The sequence below is a fragment of the Lontra canadensis genome, unplaced genomic scaffold, assembly GCF_010015895.1.
Source record: "Lontra canadensis isolate GAN:19392208 unplaced genomic scaffold, GSC_riverotter_1.0 scaffold3, whole genome shotgun sequence".
Lineage (NCBI taxonomy): Eukaryota > Metazoa > Chordata > Mammalia > Carnivora > Mustelidae > Lontra > Lontra canadensis.
In genome coordinates this window covers 18050822-18069445 of record NW_022630997.1, presented here as the reverse complement: position 1 = coordinate 18069445, position 18624 = coordinate 18050822, and the positions used below count along the sequence as shown (strand labels likewise).

General features: G+C 42.9%; 1 protein-coding gene across 1 annotated transcript in view; it reads right to left on the bottom strand.

Moving 5' to 3' along the window:
- DNMBP (dynamin binding protein) overlaps window positions 1-18140 on the bottom strand; it is a 101256-nt gene extending 83116 nt beyond the window's left edge. Inside the window, exon 1 of the mRNA XM_032882428.1 lies at window positions 18054-18140. The gene's annotated coding sequence lies outside the window, so the exon portion shown is untranslated. The remainder of the gene's footprint in view (window positions 1-18053) is intronic.
- Between the last annotated feature and the right edge of the window lie 484 nt (window positions 18141-18624).

Sequence of the window (18624 nt, the reverse complement as noted above, 5' to 3'; positions counted from 1 at the left end):
TTTCTCTTTAAGTTTGGTTTTCACCAGGTGAGTACAGTGTGCTCAGGTGTAGCTTTCTTCATATTCACTGTGAGAGGTTCACTAAGTTTTTTGGATTGTGGGTTGATGTTTGTCACTACAATTGGGGAAATTTTGGCCATTATTTCTTCAAATAGAATTTCTTCTTTGCTTTTCCTCCCATCTTTATGGGACTCCAATTAGACATATGTTAAACTACTTGATATTGTCTCACAGCATTTACAGCTTTGTTATCCCCTGTCCCCAATCTTCTCGCTCTTGGCTTTTCAGTTTGGATAACTTCCATTTATCTGCCTTCTAGCTCATTGGCCTCTTTTTTCTGCATGTCTCCCTTGCTCTCATAAATCCACCCAGTTAATCTTTATTTTAGCTATTGTACTTTTCAGTCCTAGAATTTCCATTTGGCTTTTTTTTTTTTTAAGATTTTATTTATTTATTTGACACAGAGAGAGAGAGAGATCACAAGTAGGCAGAGAGTCAGGCAGAGAGAGAGAGGGAACGAGGCTCCCTGCTGAGCAGAGAGCCCGATGCGGGGCTTGATCCCAGGACACTGAAATTATGACCTGAGCCGAAGGCAGCGGCTTAATCCACTGAGCCACCCAGGCGCCCCCATTTGGCTCTTTTTAATAGTTCCATTTCTCTGCTAATGTTCTCCATCTATTCATTAATTATGTCCATCTCTTCTTTTAAATATCTGAACACATTTACATCAGCTGCTTTAAATTCCTTGTGTGCTAAATCCATCATCTGGGCCATCATATATCCTCTTCTCTGGAGTATGGGTCACATTTTTGCTTGTCATATTTTTACTTCTTTGTATTATAGTAATTTTTATTGTGTGCTAAATATTGTGGATGAAATGTTGTACAAAGCCTGGATTATGTTGTTTTGCTTTAATGGGTGTTGAATTTTGGTTTGATAAGCAGTTAAATTACTGGAAGATCCTTTTGATCCTAGTAGGTTTGGTTTTATGCCACATAAGATGGGTCTATTTTGGTTTTATCCTAGTCTTAAGGTACAGCCTTTACTCTAGGGTACTGTTCTCACTCCTAAAGTTGTCCTACTTAGGGTCTCAAATGAAGTCTGAAGTACTCATCAAGGTCTCTCAGGCGGGTCTAGAACTTCAACATTTCTTTTTTTCTTTTTTTTAAAGAGTTTATTTACTTGACAGACAGAGACCACAACTAGGCAGAGAGGCAGGTAGAGAGAGAAAGGGAAGCAGGCTCCCCACCAAGCAGAGACCCTGATGCGGGGCTCAATCCCAGGACCCTGGGATCATGACCTGAGCTGAAGGCAGAGGCTCAACCCACTGAGCCACCCATGCACCCCTCAACATTTCTGAGCACTAAGCCTCCCTCGGGTGTCTCTGTACACCTCTCAGCCCCACAGCAGCCACTCTGCATCAGGTCTCACAGAGTCTTGCCTTGTGACTACCCATCCTGGCCCTTGGCCAAGCAACTGAGAGAAATCCCTGATCAGATTCCTGTCCCCTATACCCATATGTTGCTCCCTCTCTTCCTGTACTCTGTCCTACAAATCAGCCTTCTTTGTAGCCCCAAACTCTGATCTCTTCCTCCCCTGTTCAGTGAGACCATTGCTCTCACTTGAGCTCCACTTCCCTGGGCTGTAGTTAGGAAAATGTCCCCAGGCAAAGAGCCAGGGTGAATATGGGGTTTACCTGGTATTTCCTTTCTCTCAAGTATCACAGACCTATACTGCCTATTGTTTAGTGTCTGAAAACAGCTGCCTCATGTTTTTCCCACTTTTACAGTTGTTTACCATGAGAATGTAAGTCTGACACTGTTTTTTCCATCAAAGACAGAAGCATTTCATAGCATTTGGTATTTGCAAATGTTTCGTATTAAACTTCTCTGGTTCATAGATTAGAATATCTTTTTCTAACTCTAAATTTTAAACTCTCTGAATTTTGTATATGTGAACAGTAGGTTTTCCTACAACATTAGGAGGCAACCACTGTAGCCTAAAGACACAGCTCCTCTAGTTTTCTACCATGTAGATGCAGGAATCTCTCTGATACTACTGGGTGCAGGGAAGGAAGGGCTCCAGTGATGCCTAAAATTAAATCTTCCAACAGCCAGGCAGAAGGAAACTTAGAATAGGTAAAATATGACTCAGATAAAGAAAGAGTCAATGTCTTTACACCATAGTGTTGTGAGATAAAATTGATACCAGCAACACAAAACTAACTAAAACAAGTCAAGAATCAGTGGAGCACCATAACTGACAATTTGTTCCAATCCTCTAACAACATCTTTGACATACCCTCACAACTTTTTGTCCTTTTTATCCCCATGTCTGTTCACCTCTGTATTCATGCCTTGTTCAGCTAGTTCTCCGGTTTATAACATATACTCTTGTAGAGTAAATTGTTATTCAAAATCCATCACCTTCTTTATAATAGAATTATGGATCCATACCCTGTGCTGTGTGATTGTGCAGTGCCTTCCGCCGTGGGCAGAGTATAGCTCCCTGTCACGTTTTTGTTGGACTTGGCCATGTGACTTGCTTTGACAAATGGAGTGCCAGTGGAAAGGACATGAGCAGAAGATTAAAACCATGTTTTATGGTTTGGCTGTTCTCCTTGTGCTCTAAGAGCCCACCATGAGAAGAACATGCCCTGGAAAGCTGCTGTCCCTTCAGCCAGAGGCCCAGAATGAAGACAAGGGAAAAGAGACTTGAACCCAAATGAAAGCTTGTTGTGGTCCACCTGGCCCAGCCTAGATTAGCCAAATTGCAGCCAGACTTCAGACCCAGGAGGAGGAAAGTAAATGGTTGTTGGGATAAATCACTGAAATTTTAAATTTAAAGTTAAAATAAAAATTTAAAAAAAAAAAAAACCAACAACAGTATAGATGCTAGATGTTTCGACCTGACCAGGTAGGCACCTCATTCTTCCATCAAACACACATAACTCTTATCATCTGGATAAACTATCATTTTTTAAGATCCAACTCCAATAATACCTCCTCTACAAAGCCTATAGGATTAGACCTTATCTCTTATACACTCTACCAGGCAAGGATTCTTTTTGTCTATTTTATTCACTGATATATATCAAGCACCTAGAGAACAGTCTGGTACATAGCAGGCCCACCATAAATATTTGCAGAATAAATGACTGAACTACTTTAAATTATATACCCAAGTATGTATCACATTCCCAGTGATCATGCCATTCTTTCCCACACAGCTGTATAGTGTCTCGTAGGCCACACATCCAGGTTAGGGAGGGTTGGGCTTTGATTTTTTAGGTACTTGGAAGCATCTGAAATGTTTAAGTAGGCAAGCAGGGGTTTAGAACTGGTTGCAAGTGACTGAGTACCCCCCAAAAAGGGGGGCAATGGGGTGGGGGACCATGTGTGTGAGAGACCGTATATATACAATATATTTAATTTTTTTCAGATGAAGACAAAACTATTCTAAGGAAAATCATTCTGGTTGTTTCTTTTCATATTTTTAAAAAACAGGTTAAGTTATAATTCACATACTATACAATTCATCCACTTAAAGCATACAATTCACTGTATTTTAGTATATTCCCAGAGTTGCGCAACTTTTACCACTATCAATTTTAGAACATTTTCACTATCTCAAAAAGGAATTCCATACCCATTAGCGGTCACTTCCTATTTCCCCCCAACAGTCTCCCACCCACCCTACCCTCCCCCTCACTTCCAGTCCTAGGCAACCAGTAACTGACTTTCTATAAATTATTATTCTATAAATACCCTTATAGATATGTCTATTCTGGATGTTTCATATAAATGGAATCATATAGTATGTGGTCCTTTGTGACTGGTTTCTTTTATTTAGCATGTTTTCAAGCTCTTCCTAGCATTTTCAAATATAAATGATTAGCTTAAGACATATATAATAATTAAGAACACAGACTACAAAGCCAGTCTGCCCACATTTATATCCCAGCTCCATCCTTTATTAGAATTATATGATTTGAGGTGAGTTACTTAACTGCTCTGTGCCTTAATTTCCTCATCTGTAAAATGGGTTTAATAATAGATCCTGCCTTGTAGGGTCATAGTGAAATTGAAATGAGTTAATACACGTAAGACACTTAGAACAGTACCTTACACATACTAAGCATGATAGAGGTGTTGTCTGCTATTATTATTATTATCTGTTAAAGAGAAGGTGATTATAGATAGTCTCGGAATTTTTTTCATAGCCTAGGATGCGTTTTGGTATTCAATACATTTGGAAATGTGTGTCTCAGCAGGAGGAAATGGGGGTTGACTGCTAATGAGTACAGGGTGAAGCAAATGTTCTGGGGTTAGATAGTAACTATGGCTGCACAATTTTCTGAATACACTTTAAAAACCCCATTCAACTGTATAGCTTTTAAGAGGGTGAATTTTATGGTTTGTGAGTTATATCTCAATTTTTTAAATTGAGTGTATTTCAGCAAATGCTACACTTGAGTCATAATAGGGATGACATACATGAATATTCTACCTTGAAAAAAGTTAGAAATTTAAATAGCTTCCCTATTCTGCCCATGCACCACCTCCCCCATGGTTTCCCCTGTGCTTCATGTTTTGTTTTGTTTTTTTAAGATTTATTTATTTGAGGTGCAGAGGGGCAAACAGAGAGGGAGAGAGAGTCTTAAGCAGACTCCATGCTAAGCAAGGAACCCCAGGTGGGGCTCGATCTCATGACCCTGAGATCACGACCTGAGTCGAAATCTAGAGCCAGATGCTTAAACAACTGTGCCACCCAGGTGCCCCTCCTGTGCTTCATGTTTAAAAATGTTCTATACTTGTGTTTTATACCTGTTAGGAGCTGCAGGAAACACTGTTTGATTACATGGACCTTACTGGGCAGAGCTGCAATGAAGAGCAAATTTAAATAGAGAAATCATACCAAATCATATAAGTAATAACTAAATTCCTAACAGTTAAGAGCTCAGACTCTAAAATAAAAAGAAAACTGGGTTCAGTTACTGGCTCCAGCATCTGTAAAGCTATGTGACATGGGACAAGTTTCTTACACACTCTCAGCCTTAGTTTCCTCATGTGTAAACTGAAAACAGTAATAGCAATTTATTTTACAGGTTGTTAGGAGGATTAGTTTGATCATGTAGATAACACATTTCGTACACTTCCTGGCAAAGAGTAAGCACTCCTCTATTTTGTAAATGTCAGCTATGAGAAAGATGATGATGGTGACGGAGGAGGAGGAGAACCATCATTCATCACCCAGACTCACTAACATACAAAATACAGATGAGGCAGCAACTTCTGGGCGCTGGCTCACTGCCCAACATTGCTACAGGCTTCTTGAGAGGAAGGGGGAACAATGTGATTTTGTGGTTACTGGTCACAAGGACAAAGCAATTGACACCCCCTCTACTCTAAGCTCTAAATGAGCCGCGTATTCACAACAGGCCCACAGGGATTTGGCGGCAGTTCACAAACGAGATCCCCACTTATGGGTCCAAGGAAACCTTTGCCAAATGCCTTCCAGGGATTAGAAGAGGGATATAAAATTAATTTATTTACTCTTCTAAAAACAACAACAACAACAAAAAAAAACCCTTGAACTTCTAGGGAAATCACCGACACTACTGTTAAATCCCTCAAATGCATCGACCTTTTAAAAATTGCCCTTTCGGGCCTGAAAGGTACAAATTTGAGATCACTGTTGCCACATTAAACCCTCAGCACCTTTCCTTGGGGACTACTGCAACAACTTCCTACATGCCTATCTACCAGGCTCCTGGCCTTCAGTTCTATTCTCCACACTGCAACGAGGATTATCTTTTTAAATACAAAATCCCGTCATTCGCGGCTGCTTGACGCTCCACAAGGGGTTCCCAGCCAGCACCTGCAGAAGTATGTCAAACCCTTCTGCTGACTGTATAGAGCTCATTGTGACCTGGTCCCTGCTCCCCCAAGTTCAGCCTCATTTCTAGATACTCCCTACTTCCCTTGCACTTTCAACTCCAGCCTCATTAAGATGCTGGAGATCACTCCGCAGTGCACTACAGCTTTATGATTCACATCGGTACCATCTAATGATCCACACCCCACTTCTCAAATACCTCATCTCGTGTGTGTGTTGTTGCTATCTGCGATCAGCTAAGAATGTCAAGTGCTTATTCTTACTGCTAGTTGATCACTGCAAGGATCAACAATCAGTGAACTATCAAACCACTCTAACACCTTGTGAATGATAAATATATTTCACTTTGTTAGTGTTTGGAGTTACCAGAAAAGAACACATACCAAGCCTGACTCATACCTAGAGAATATAAGAATAAAGTCTGAACACACTGGTAAAAGTCAACACAGAGATTTTATTCCTTTACTGTTTTCAGAGCCTGAAAGCAAACCTCTTACTTAAAATAAACAAGGCACCTTGTAATAAAATTATTTAAAATAAATTCATCACACGCCTTTCTCATTCTACGTTAAAATTTCTAGCTTTGGTTGATTAGCCGTTTGGCTTTAAAACTAGATGAACATGAACATACTAACACTGCGATACTATATTCTTATACTCTCCGAGCCACTGAATACACAAATCCACACCTGGCTTCCTACTTCAGTGATTTTCATTCTTTGACCTTCAATATTGACTCACTACCCTGCACAACCATCACAGCCAACCACCAGGTCAAGGCAACAAGACTCCAAGAACTCTAAGACAAAACTGGACTTCACATCTGTAGTGGTCCAGCTATCATAATTACTGATTCCCATCTAGGTGGCAGCAGCAAGAAGAACAAGTAATGAAAACTACGGGTTTGAAAAACACAACTATTAGCACTATGCTCCACAGTTCAGCTCACTGCTCGAGAATACAGGACCCCAACAGCCACTAACGAAAGTCTGGTTTTAATGTAAACCCATTCTCCTCTTACCTGACCCTTCGGGGATTCTGTTTCCTGATAAGCAGATCTAAACCGTAAGACAATAATAGCCCAAGGAGGTTCTGGCCCTGAGCCCCAGAAATCCTTAAAGCAACAAACACTGTCTAAAAGAAGAAAACCAGACTACTCACTCCCTTCTCTGTTCTCCCCACTAACTCCAGGAACACAGAAATGCCGTGCCAATTAGAAGTTATAAAATTCTTTCAGAGGCAAAATGTTTTGAAATACAGACAGTCTGTTGACCATGTCTTACCCTGTCACCTGGAATGTTTGGAAGACTCCTCAGAAATTACCTCTGGGCCAAACCAAGCCATATGTAGACCAGTGAATCCTTACTATATATGGAAGCTGAATAACTTAGAACCTCTTGTAGTGACTGACAGATTAAAAGGGTAACTTATCTCATAATAGGTCAAAAAAGTTAAGTCAAAAACCAATTTAAAAATTCAGAATGTAAAAAAAAAAAAAAAAATTCAGAATATAGGGACCCTGGGTGGCACAGACAGTTAAGCATCTGACTCTTAGTTTTGGTTCAGGTCATGATCTCAGGGTTCTGAGATTGAGCCCCACATGGGGCTCCATGCTCAGTGTGGAGCCTACTTGAGACTCTCTCCCCCTCGCCCCCCCATCCCACTCTCTCTCAATAAATAATTATTTTTTAAATCCAGAATCTGGGAAACTATAAGATAAAAGCCCAGTTTCTTCAATAAAATAAATCGTAACCAAAAAATTAAAATGAAAAAGGGGGACTAATCAGTTAAAAACCACTCAAACCTTAACGCAGTGTGTGCCCATTTCTCGGGTCCTGATCCAAACAAATCAATTATTTAAAAAATTGAGACATCTTAAAAAAAGAAAGAGGGGGAATGTGTCTCGGTGGCTGAGCCCAGCCCCCTCAGCTGGGCTCTCGACCTCAGGGTCCTGGGATGGAGCCCTGCATTTGGCTCCCTGCTCAGGCAGAAGCCTGCTTCTCCCTCTGCCCCTTCCCCACTATTCATTTTCTCTCTGTCTCCCTCTAAAATAAATAAAATCTTTTTTAAAAAATTCCCCATGTTTCAATTTTTTAAATTTATTTTTATTTTTAAATAAGATCTTAAAAAAAAATAAAAATAGGGGCACCTGGGTGGCTCAGTGCATTAAGCGTCTGCCTTCAGCTCAGGTCATGATCCCAGGGTCCTGGGATGAGCCCCCCATTGGGCTCCCAGTTCAGCAGACAGCCTGCTTCTCCCTCTCCCTGCCGCTCTGACTACTTGTGCTCTGCTACCTATCAAATAAAATAAAATCTTTTTAAAAATAAAAATAAATAAATAATTGAAACAACTGGGATGAGGAATTTTTTTTTAAAAGATTTTATTTATTTATTTGAGAGATAGAGAAGAGAGCATAAGCAGGGGGGAGGATCAGAGAGAGAGGGAGAAGCAGACTTCCCGCCGACCAGGGAGCCCAATGCAGGGCTTGATCCCAGGACCCTGGGATCATGATCTGAGCCAAAGGCACACACTTAACTGAACCACCCAGGTGCCCCCAAAATGGGTTATTTTTGAACACTGACTAGCTTCTTTTTTTTTTAAGATTTTATTTATTTATTTGACAGAGATCACAAGTAGGCAGAGAGGCAGGCAGAGAAGAGAGACCGGGAAGCAGGCTCCCTGCTGAACAGAGAGACCGATGCTCATGAGACCAAGACCTGAACCAAAGGCAGAGGCTTAACCCACTGAGCCACCCAGGCACCCCGAGGAGGGTACTTAACTATCTGGAATAGTCAAGGCAGGATCTGGAGAGGAGGCCTCCCAAATGGTTTCGGCTCCAGGCAAAATCCTCCCATGCTCTCCACAACTCAGAGCACTGGTGAGTAACACAGCATACGTGAGAAAAGGACAGTCCTCGAGAACCCTGTGACTCTGTGTCACTCCCTGTCTTCAGTCACCTGCTCACCTGAGGCCAACCACATACAGCATGCTGGTTAAGAGCATGGGCTTTGGAGACAGACACACATGGGTCTGAATTCTAGTTCTACCACTTAACGGCAGTGTAACTTCCAGGCAAGTTTCTCAAACCAATTTCTTAAGGAGGATCCCCAGACAACGTGGGGCTTGAACTCACGGCCTTGAGATTAAGAGTTACACGGTCTACCAACTGAGCCAGCCAGATGCCCCTCTCAACCGATTTGTACATTAATTTCTCCATGTGTAAAATGAGGATTATACTGGCACCTTCCTTATAAAATCATTCTGGAGATTAAATGAGAATGCATTAGTATGGTGACTGGCTAAAATATTAGCTGCCATTGTGTATTAGTATTGTTGTTTTATATTTCTTTCATTTGAATTGAGACCATTAGTGAAACCCAGTAAAATGAAAGATGAAATATTCGCAATTATAATTAACAGTATACTACCGCTAGCATTATTGTTGTAGGAAAGATCATCTGATGAATGTGTGAGGAAAGCGTGAAGTGGGGACTTAAAGTACATTACTGTGTACAGGTAGATTTGCAACAGACTAGAGGGCCAGGCAGCAGAGTTTCAGATGTGCTGGGGGCGGTGGTGGGTATCAAATAGAGTAATAAGTGACAATGAGTCAGAAAACAGTCTGTACAGGATAGATGGGGTCTGTGCCATTGGTCTCTTTGGCACCATTCAGTGTATTAGCAGCAACTTTTTTTTTAAGTCACCCTATATTGTGCAATTAACATGATTTGAGGCCTTGCTTTATGATAAAGTCACCAGGTATGCACAACATGTCTGTCATCATGACAATCCTGACCTGGATCCAGAAATGACAGAAACACCAAAAGGCTTCTGCATTCCTGGGGATGGGAGGGAAGAACAGACTAGAAAATGGGAGGACATGGGGCACGAGGCTGGGGAGTTCAGCACCGCCCAACACATCCATTGCAACTTTTTCTGCTGATGGCACAGATCATTTATCCTCAGAGAATCACCTCATGAAAACAATGCAGTGTGTGCCGGGCTCAGAACCCATGGCTAGAACGTCAGCAAGGATTATTCTCTCCGGGGCCCCGCTCCCACCGTGTGCTTGTCAGCAACACAGACACTCACACCCCAACCTCGAAACCACAGGCTTCACAGGTGCTGTTAAACCAGATGTAGAGAAATCACCTCTGTGGCTGGGTTGATGGTCATGCATACAAGGTCAAGGAGGAAATAGGCATTCTACCACTTTACTGAACCCAAGTATTTAAAGGAGAACTTTCTTCATCCCTCCCTTAGACTTCCTTGCTCTGTATCACAGAGCTACTTCTCTACAGACTAAGTCATTTTATGGCTTCCATTCGTTGAGAGAACAGTATGCACCAGGCACCTGCTTGGGACTTGTCAGCCAAAAAAACAAAGATCTGCTGCCACTGAAGCACTTTCTCCTTGAGGGATGGGGAAGGCAGATGTTTCAGGAAGTGGTAGGTGGGTGTTAGGACAAAAACGAAAAAAAGGGGGGGGGAGGCAAGGCAAAAGGAGAGGGAATGAGAAGGGGTAGGGTCAGGCAGATGTGGAATCTACCAGTTGGTAGGAATGTTAACCTAGGGCTTATTTCAGAGTCAAAATAAGATAAATCACAACTATTTTCTCCATACTTGTCTTTTTGGAAAGTGGCCTAAAGAAGGAAAAGTGCTCAATGAACCGAAGCAAAATGACATCAGATAGCCTGCTCCCCTCTCTCACACCAAGCTGGTCTTTGGTCCAGTAGCCTTTGGGCTACAAAAAAAACCCCGTATTCTGACAGTGAGGCCGGGCTGTCTGTGTTCTGAGGCTCCCACAGGAACAGCCTAACAGTTTCTAAGGAATCAGCCTAGAAGTTACTCATATCTTCTTGCTTTTTTTCAGAGGATCAGTCAAAGCAAGAACGAGAGTTGGTGGTCTAACCCTGAAAGAGGAAGGGTGATACAATTATATATAGCCCAAGTTTAAGTACATTCTCCTACTCCATGAGCATGCCCTAACCCCATGAAAAAAAAAAAAAAAAAGCGAGAAATAACCAACATTTTACAGGCTGGTGCTAGAAATCAGGATTAAAGAATTGCCTTTCTATATTTTTACAAGTTTTCTACAATGAAGATGTATAATTTTTATAATTAGGAGAAAACAGCTAATTAAAAAAAAACTCCAACCCTGTACCAAAAGAGATGACGATGAGACTCAACTACCTGATACCCCAGTAGTTACAGTTGCTAAAGACCTACCTGTTGAGATATCTCAACATTTTGAGAAATCTACTTGGATAAGATTTATACCTGTACTAGAAACTGATCTGGAGTAAACAAACTATAATTTTACATATCTTATATTTACAATCATGCTGACAACCCCAGTTGTGATGCTGAATATGGCTCTCTCTCATTCTTTACACCAGCTATTTAAATTCTGACTCTTTAACAGCAGGAGAAAAAAGCTGGTCTAAAGGTGAAATAAGCTTATATTGGAATCATGAAACGTTTACCATTAATTTATGTAAGTAAGGTTCAGAAGTACTGAAGACTCTTAAAAATCTTTTGCTTAAAATTTAACCTTAGCAAAGGCTAAAGCTTTCCATATGCACCCTCCTTACTTCTTTGGAGACAAATCCGAAAAAGCATCTATAAGGCTTAATACCCATTTATGATGAAAATGCTCAGTAAACTAGGAATAGAGGAGAACACCCTAACTGGAGAAAGGCACATCTAAAATCCAAAACAAACAGTATATGAAATGGAAAAACGCTGGACTCATTCTCTTTAAGACTGAAAGCCAGACAGACACCTACGAGCATAGTAACTGTTTTGAAATAGTCCTGGAAATTCTGGCCGCTACTGCAAGGAAAGATAAAGAAATAAGATGTATAAGGATGGGTAAGAAGCTACAAAACTAGCACTATTTTCAAGGACTTGTAATTAATAGCAGGAAAAAATGAGAATAGTGGGAATAGTGGGGAAAAACCCAGAAATCAACTATTTGAATAAGATGGGGAAAAAAGGCTGTCAGTTACATAATCAGCATGCTAATAGTCAACACTCTTTCTCTTAAACTACCAGTTTTAAGAAAATAGAGAAAATAGAGATATGAGTCACAACAGCAGCGAAAGTATGAAATAATTAGAAATTAGTTTAACCAAAAATACCTTCCTAGACCTTTATGGAGAAAAAATTTAAAGTTCTAATAAAGGATTTAAAAATTAGCTGATGAAGTATTTAGGGATAAAAGGGCATGATGCAACAAACTCAAATGGGTCAGGAAAAAAAAAACATGCATAGAAATGCAGAGAGGGAGTAATAAAGCAAATATGGCAAAATGCTAACATTTGGTGAATCTAGGTGAGGGACATACAGGAGCTCTTTGTACTAACCTTAGAACTCTTCTGCTAGTTCTAAATTATTTCCAAATAAAACAAAAATTCTTTTAAAAAGTGCTGAAAAAATGGAGAGACACATTACATGCTCTTGGAGGAAATGAGTTAATATCAAAAAGATGTCAAGCTTCTCCCAAATAATTTATAAATTCAATGTAATCCAAATAAAACTTAAAATAGAATTTTTAAGGAATTTATAAACATGATTCCAAATTTTATATAGAAAAATAATGGTCCAGGAGTAGCTAATAAAACTTAAAGATGAAGAACAGAGATGGGGTACTTGCTGTGCCCGTCATGAGAACATATTATAAAATCTATAAAATCATTGCAATAAAACACGTAGCAGTAACTGACAGACTAATGGAACAGACCAGAGGCTTCGAACAGACCAGTTTATCCACAGAAACCATAGATGAGACAAAAGATACCACAATTCAATGGAGGAAAACATGGATGCTTTTGGAGATATTACTGGAAAATTTGCCTCATTAAATGAAGAATAATAGGACTGGATCCCTGTCTAACACCATATGCAACATGGGCTCTAGTTGAATTAAAGAAATTGCTATGACCCAGGGATTGAGAGGGGCTTCTTCAAACTCCACAAGTATTAAACACGTCAAAGAATTTATCTGATTACATCAAATTAAGAACGTTTCTTGATCAAAGGACAACAAAGAGGGGCCCCTGGGTGGCTCAGTCGGTGAACGGACTGACTCTTGGTTTTGGCTCAGGTCCTGATCTCAGCGTCGTGAGATGGACCCCAAGTCAGGCTATGTGCTCAGCACTCTCTGCCCCTGCCCCTCTCCTGCGTGCGTGCGTGAGCACACACACACACACTCTCTCTCTCTCAAATAAATAAATCTTTAAAAAAAAAAAAAGGACAAAGACAAAATTAACAGATGCCCAAAGAGAAGACATCTGCAGTCTAAATATGAACAACGCAGATAGCAACTCCAATAGAAAATGGTCAAAGATCTGCATAAGCAATTTACAGAAGGAGCTGTATGTGTAAGAGATGCTCGCAAGCCTTTGTAAGCAAAGAAACACAAATTAAAATGGCAAGAGATCACTTTGTACCTCCGAGACCAGGAAAGATGGAGAACTGGATAAAGCTGAGCGCTGGCAGGACGGGGGAGCGTAGGAAACCTCCAACACTTCTGGCAGCCACCGTGGAGAGGAACCTACCACTATTTAATCAAATTCATTATGTGCCAGCCTATAGCCCAGCGATTCCCTTCTGAGTAACTATTATGCAGCTTTATAAGTGGACAGGTAGGAAGATGGTCCCTGCAGCAACACATGTGAGGACGGAGGGACAACCCGAGTATCTATCACGCAGACAGCAGATACAAAAACTGGGGTTTGAGCGCATGGCGTGGAGTATAATGCATTAGTCAAAAACGATGTACACACAGAAATGGATGTACATGTAGAAACAGATAGATCTTCAAACCAGTATTTAGAGAAAAAGGCAGCAAAATGAAATACAGTTTTATAGGGGCCCCTGGGTGGCTCAGTGGGTTGAGGCCTCTGCCTGCAGCTCAGGTCGTGATCTCAGGGTCCTGGGATCGAGCCCCGCATCGGGCTCTCTGCTCAGCAGGGAGCCTGCTTCCTCTCTCTCTCTCTCTCTCTCTGCCTGCCTCTCTGACTACTTGTAATCTCTACCAAATAAATAAATAAAATCTTAAAAAAAAAAAAAAAAGAAATACAGTTTTATAAATTAAAGCACACATAAAACAAACAAGATCTTACACAGATAAAAAGAAACACATTCCATGCATTAGAATGAGTATCTATGCAACATAAGGTGAATGGGAAGGGGATAAGAGAATTAAAAACAAATCTTTCAGCCTCCTTCCTCCCTGTTAAAAAAGAAGGAAAGAAAGAAAAATTCGAATGACCCATGATAAATATAAAATTAGAATTGTTTCCTTTCCCAAAGTTTCCAACTTTCCTAACAACAAAAGCTACTTTGGTTGCCAGCTCTGTTGATGAGTAACAGCTCTTCATCCTCTTTCAAGCAGGAAGAGAAAATTCAGGGATCAGCGAGCACTAAAGGGATCAGCAGCGAATATTCCTGAAACTATTTTGGTTCCCATGACCTGACAACCTGAGTGAGAAGACTGATTACCTCTTGATTTGAGGGATTCAGCTAAAGGAAGGTCAAGTTTCCAGGTCATCTGAAGTTGTTTACTTTTAGAAACTCTTCATATCCCCCGAGATCCACGCTACTTAGAATCTTAAAATTCTAGAGTTCGAAGGGACCTGGTCATCCTACAGATGAGGAAACTAAGGCCCCAAGAAGAGTTATGGTTTAGGGTCACACACTAGTATGAAAGGGAAGGTGTTTCTGACTCTCTCTGCTCTGTCCCCCTTCTGCTCTTGCCCAGCAGCCAGAGTGACGCTGTCAAACTGAAGTCATCATGAACAGCTCTGTTCAAAACCCTCTAATGGCCTCTTCCCCCTCACTCAGAGCAAAGGTCAAAGTCCTTACAATGGGCTATACTGAGGGCCTCTTCCCACTCCCACCGCCTCTCCTCTGCTGCCACCTCGCCCTCGCCCACCTTGGCACTGCCTGGCCGCTAGGACCTCGCCAGCCCTCACGCATGCCAAACAGGCTCAGCATCTGGGACTGTAACTTGCTCATTTTTCTGTCCCCTGCACCCTCAGAGTCTCAATTCCTTCCAGGCCTAGATCAAAAGTGACCTTAGCAGAGCCTTCTCTGACCTCTCTGTATTAATAAAGTCAATCCTGCCCACCCCCCACATACTTACTCTTTCCTATTGTTTACACCTCTTTAAAGTTCTCCAGAGCACAGTGAGCATGTGACCATCTACCCATTCGCAGTTTGATTTGTCTGCCCCATGTACTACAATGCTACCGCCTTCCCATGGGGCTTTGTCTGTTTCATTTGGGGCTCTATCCCCAGAACCTCAGAATAGCGCCTGGTAGACACAGGTACTTAATGTGGTGAATGGACAAATCAGAGCTGCAGACCTCAGCCCCCTAGCACAATGCCCTATTTGCTCTGCTGTGCTATCTCGGTTCTTAGTGATTGGGTCCTTGGGTAATCCCTAACACCTAAAAATAAAAGAATACATTTTAGCTACTCTATGTTCATTTTATCTCCTCTGGCTTTTACAGCATTGAGGATAAAGCACCCAAACAAAAGGGCTTTTTTCATTATAGAGCTGTTCTGTGATCTTATTTTATGGCGATTACTTTAGGTCTCTGCCTTTCCAGGCAAAAGTCTAATATCTCATAATTTTTTTTTAAAGTAAGTTCTATGCACAACGTGGGGTTTGAACTCACAATCCTGAGATCAAGAGTCGCAAGCTCTACAGGCTCAGCCAGCCAGATGTCCCTGGTATCTCATAATTAACACCTGACCCACAAGCTATGTTATCCAATCCAAAATTAGTTTATCCAGATGTATTCCTAAGCCGAACATAAGAAACTATTTAATATTAATTGGATTGTTGCTGTGAAACTTTTCATACATAACTCTGAATGAATTTTCAGGATGCTTTAGCTAAAAACCTAGCACAGCTGAGAATTTCAGAGCAGATAAGCCTGTAACAATGCTATTCTGCAGGTAATACACTGACTTCAGAAACAATAATAAACCTAGAAAACGATTCAAGCCTTATACCTGGCAATAGCTTTGCAAGTCTCCATTTGCATTTTATTGTAGTTGCTTCTATCATTTAAAAAAATTCCAATATAAAAAGTATCTACAATAAAAATCACTGAAGTATCTAAAATTTGAAAAACAGCTTTTTGCTTATTTTAGCCCAACACTGTAAAGTGGGAGGGTTGAGAACAATAACACACTTGAAGATTCCCCAGGCATTCTGCAGAAAGGATTTCCTTCTGAGGCAGAGATAAGTGAGTTTGCTGGCCCGGGAGACTTCCCATACTGCAGCCTTCAAGTAACGCCAAAGATAAAAATCTAAGCACAGTCCACTTAACCCTTTTTCAGAACCAGAGCCTCCTGGATTCTTGCACTGTTCTAAAAATGAACACCCATCCTTAGGAGTTCATAAGTAGTGACTCAAGAATTGGGATTTGTCATATTCAAAGCAGCGAAGGAGGCTCTGAACTGCAATGTGGATGAAAGAGGAACGGGAAAGGATCTCTGCAGGAAAGAGGGCCACTCGGAAAGCTCCAGAAGAAACCAGAAGTGGGAAAATGCTCTGCTTTGGGGCCGCAAGACAAAATAAACAACTTGCACATATTTGGACAGACTGTAACAAATCTTATTCTATCTCAGCCAAATATACACACAATATGCCTCCTATATAAAAGATATCTTATCACATTTCCTGAGGCAGAATGTTCTCAGCTTATTGCAGAAGTTATCTGTGCAGCCCACACACCCCATTCCCAGGTCAGATTTTAGCTATCCTCACAAAGCACTCCATTCCAATCTCTGAATTTAAGTGAATTTAACACTGAAGTAATTTGAAAAATCGTTTTCCACACTTATGTTAGGCCAACGCTGATAAGGTGACTTGTTTTATTAAAATTGTCACAATGAGTGACATATGTTTCAAATTAACATGGAAAAATCAGGAGCTCCGAGGGGGCTGAAGATCCTTTAATTCAATAATTTAGAGAAAAACAGATGCTGAGGGATAAACTAACTTGCTTATCACCTGGAATCTATTTCTGTTGGGTAATAAATGCGGCACTAAGAAAGCACACCTGGATGTGGTCAGGTACTTTTCAGTCTGCCAAATGCCAAATAAGACCAGGGATTAATCAGTCCCACTCTCCCCCTGGAACTCCCCTTTGCAAACAATCGGAGCTTAACTAGGCTCAGACCCTAAACTTTAAGCCTACCACTGGCTTGCCACGTATCACAGCATCACTAATTAGGAAAAGCAAGTCTTCCAACATAAGCTGTGCATATTACTGTAAAATAGGCAAGTTACCAATATAACAGAATAACGGTGCGAGGGCCCTTCATCATTGCATAAATGAGAGACAATAAAGGATAATGAGACTGCATTTAAAGTGGGGTTTTTTTGCATTTAAAAAATTAACTCCACACCTCGAGTTCTCCACAGCGCCTGATCTGCCGCAGACCTGGGCAGTTCGTAACCCCGATATTCCTTTATGCAAAGGATGGCACCGTCACCCTCTTCACGGTTGAGTGCTTTGAGAAACTGATGCCTGGTGGACATCAATACCTGTGGCAGGAATGCGGGCGTCCGTGGGTGACAGCAAAAGTCCAGCATAACCAAACCTGCATCTCTAGCCCAACTGGTCTTACTTAGTCTTGCTTCGGAAATCATCCCTCCCTGCCTCCCTGACACAGAATCACCGACTCCGAGACCGCCTGGATGTGACTTTGACCAAGCCAGAATATTTCTTCATCTGTAAAACAGGGGGGCTGGGATCATGCTGAATTCTTTTCCAGCTCTCAGATTCCGCCTCGTTGCCCGAATGGCAGGGCGGTGCAGTGAAAAGAGCCCGGGGCTTGACACCGTCTCAAAAGCCCACATCAGCGTCCCCCCGACTGCCGGCCGCCCAGCCTCTCCCCCACCCCTCCCCGGCGGGGACCTCACACGGCCGGACCTGACCCGGGCTGCGAGGAGGGCCGGCGCCCTGCACCTCCTCCCCCGTCCCCCACCCGGGGGTTCCCGGCCGGGGCAGCGGCCGCCGCGGGGCAAGGGTGACGCAGGCCCGGCCGCGCGGCGCGTCCCTCCGGACGCGGGTCCCCTCAGCCCGCCGCACCGGGTCCGCGACCCGAGCTCCCTGCCCGGCCCCTGACCTGCTCTCGGCCGCCCAGCGGTCCCTCGGCGCGGCGGGCAGCTGCGGCCGCCCGTCCCGGGCCGCTGTCACCTCCGCCCCTGGAAGCGGCAGGCGGGCCGATCCGGTGTGACTCAGCGCGGCCGCCCCGCCTCCCGCCTCCCGCCCAGGCTTCCGCCTCTCGCGGCCGCGCGGCCCGGGGGCTCCTCGGTCCCCGCGCGCCCACCTCCGGGCGCCCGCCCCGCGCTCGCGCCCCCTGGCGGCCCGCCCGCCCCGCGGAGTCAGACGGGGCGGCACTCGGAGGGCCTCTGGCAGGGGAAACTGAGGCACGGGTCCCAGGGCCCGGCGCCCGCCGGTCGTTGGGCCCTGCGTGCCGCCTGGGCTCAGTGCGAGTCCCCCGGCCCCACACGGCCTTCCAGCCTAGAAAAAAGGCGAAATTCCTCTGAGCGAAGGCCCGCTGGGTTCTCGTCGGTGGTGCGGGCCTCCCCCTCCCCCGCCCGAGGCAGTTTTCCTCACGGCGGGCAGAGTTGGCGTTCGCTCCTGTCCGTCCCATTTTTCCCTGAGGAGAGTCTCTCGGGACAGCTCTGAGAATT